Source organism: Mandrillus leucophaeus, unplaced genomic scaffold (assembly GCF_000951045.1).
Source record: "Mandrillus leucophaeus isolate KB7577 unplaced genomic scaffold, Mleu.le_1.0 Scaffold297, whole genome shotgun sequence".
NCBI lineage: Eukaryota > Metazoa > Chordata > Mammalia > Primates > Cercopithecidae > Mandrillus > Mandrillus leucophaeus.
In genome coordinates, this window is record NW_012103109.1 from 1,618,493 (window position 1) to 1,621,147 (window position 2,655).

General features: G+C 41.6%; 1 pseudogene; it reads left to right on the forward strand.

Annotated features, from left to right (window-relative positions):
- The window catches only part of LOC105544075, a 2,109-nt pseudogene extending 1,115 nt beyond the window's left edge, over nt 1-994 (forward strand).
- The last annotated feature ends 1,661 nt before the right edge of the window (nt 995-2,655 follow it).

Here is a 2,655-nt window from a genome sequence, read left to right on the forward strand (position 1 = left end):
GCAGGCCAAGAATCAGAGGCTCGAGAGCAAAATCTGGAAACACCTGGTGAAGAAGGGACCCCAGGTCAGAGACTAGGGGCATTACTTCAAGACCATCAAGAACCTAAGGTCTCAGATAATTCTGTGGACAATGCCTGCATCGTTTTTCATGTTGAAAATGCCCTTCTTGTTGCTGATGACTTTAGAGCCAAGTATGAGACAGAGCTGGCCATGCACCAGTCTGTGGAGAGTGACATCCATGACATCTGCAAGTTCGTTTATGTCACTTGGCTGCAGCCAGAGACAGAGATCAAGGCTCTCAAGGAGGAGCTGCTCTTCGTGGAGAAGAACCATGAGGAGGAAGTAAAAGACCTACAAGCCCAGATTGCCAGCTATGGGTTAATCATGGAGGTAGACGCCCCCAGATCTCAGGACATCAGCAAGATCAGGGCAGACATCCAGTCCCAGTATGACAAGCTGGCTCAGAAGAACCGAGAGGAGCTGGACAAGTACTGGTCCCAGCAGACTGAGGAGGGCACCAGAGTGGTCACCACTCAGTCTGCTTAGATGTTAAATGTCATCTTAGCAGTCCATGGAGCTGTTAAGATGATGCTCATGGAGCTGAGACATACACTTCAGTCCTTAGAGATCAACCTGGACTCAATATCTGAAGGCCAGCTTGGAGAACAGCCTGAGGGTGGTGGAGGTTCGCTACACTACGCAGATGGAGCAGCTCAATGGTGTCCTGCTGCACTTGGAGTCAGAGTTGGCACAGACCCAGACAGAGGGGCAGCACCAGGCCCAGGAGTACGAGGCCCTGATGATCATCAAGGTCAAACTGGAGACTGAGATCACTACCTACCACTGCCTGCTGGAAGACAGGGAGGACTTCATTCTCGGTGATGCCCTGGACAGCAGCAACTCCAAACAAACCATCCAAAAGACCACCACCTGCAGGCTGGTGGACGGCAAAGTGGGGTCTGAGACCAACGACACCAAAGTTCTGAGGCACTGAGCCAGCAGAAGCAGGGTACCTTTTGGGAAGCAGGAGTTCAATAAAAATTTCAGAGGTCATTGGTCTGAAAAAAAAAAAAGAAAGAAAGAAAACAAAGATGAACATATTCTCCAAGGACAGCCATGTCCTAAAAGAAAAAAAGCAACTCTTCATTGTGATATAAGACTTCAAAATATAGTTAATGATTGTGAAAGTCAACCAATGCAACTGCCCATAATCTATCCCTACAACACACCTTCATATGTTGAATTCTCTTTTTAGTTTGTTTTGTTCATTTTTTCACTTTTTTCTTTTAAATTTTTTTTATTTTTAAGGTTTTTTAAATTGGCACATAATAATTGTACATATTTATAGGGTACATAGTGATGCTGTGAGACATACACTGTATAGTAATCAGATCAGGGTAATTAGCATGTCTATCATCTCAAACATTTATCATATCTTTGTATTGAAAACATTCCAAGTTCTCCTTCTAGCTATTTGAAACTATATAAGATATATTGTTGTTAGCTATAGTCATTCTACAGTGATATGGAATAGTAGAATTTATTCCTCCTATCTAGCTGTGATTTTGTATCCTTTAACAAATCTTTCCCTACTGCTCCTTTCCCCTTACCCTTTCTAGCCTCTGTTTTACTTTTTATTTCTAGGAGACCAAATTTTTTTTTATTTTAGCTTCCACACATGAGTGAGAATATGCAGTATCTAACTCTGTTTCTAGTTTACTTCATTTAACATAATGCCTTCCAGTTCTATCCAAATTGCCAACAAATGACAGGAATTCATTCTTTTTTATGATTGAGTGGTATTCCACTATGTACATATACCACATTTTCTTTATCCACTAATCTGTTGTTGGATACCTAAGTTGATTCCATATCTGGGCTATTGTGAATAATACTGCAATAAGTGTGAGGGTGCAGGTGTCTCTTCTATATGCCAATTTCCTTTCCTTTGGATAAACGTGCAGTCGTGAAATCACTGGATCATATATATGATAGTTCCCTTTTTTTTTTTTTTTTTTTTTTTTGAGACAGAGTCTTGCCCTGTCACTGCAGTGACACAATCTCGGCTCACTGGAACCTCCACCTTCTGGGCTCAAGTGATCCTCCTGCCTCAATGGCCCAAGTAGCTGGGATTACAGATGCCTGCCACCACACCTAGCTACTTTTTGTATTTTTGGTAGAGACAGGGCTTCATCATGTCGCCCAGGCTGGTCTTGAACTCCTGAGCTCAGAGGATCCGCCTATCTCAGCCTCACTAAGTGCTGGGATTATAGGCATGAGCCACCATGCCAAGCCCTATATAATAGGTCTGTTTATAATTTTTTGAGATACCTCCACACTATTCTCCATAGTGGTTGTACTTGTTTACATTCCCACCCACAGTGAATAAGAATTTCCTTTTCTCAGTATTCTCACCAGCATTTGTTGTTTTTTTTTTGTCTTTTTGATCATAGTCATCCTAACGGGTGAGATGATACCTTATCATGGTTTTGATTTACATAAACCTGATGATTGGTGATGTTAAGCATTTTTTCTCATATATATATATATAGTTTATATATATATAGTATGTGTGTATATATATAGTTTGTTTTGTTTTGTTTTTGAGATGGAGTTTTGCTCTTGTTGCCCAGGCTGGAGTGCAGTGGTGCGATC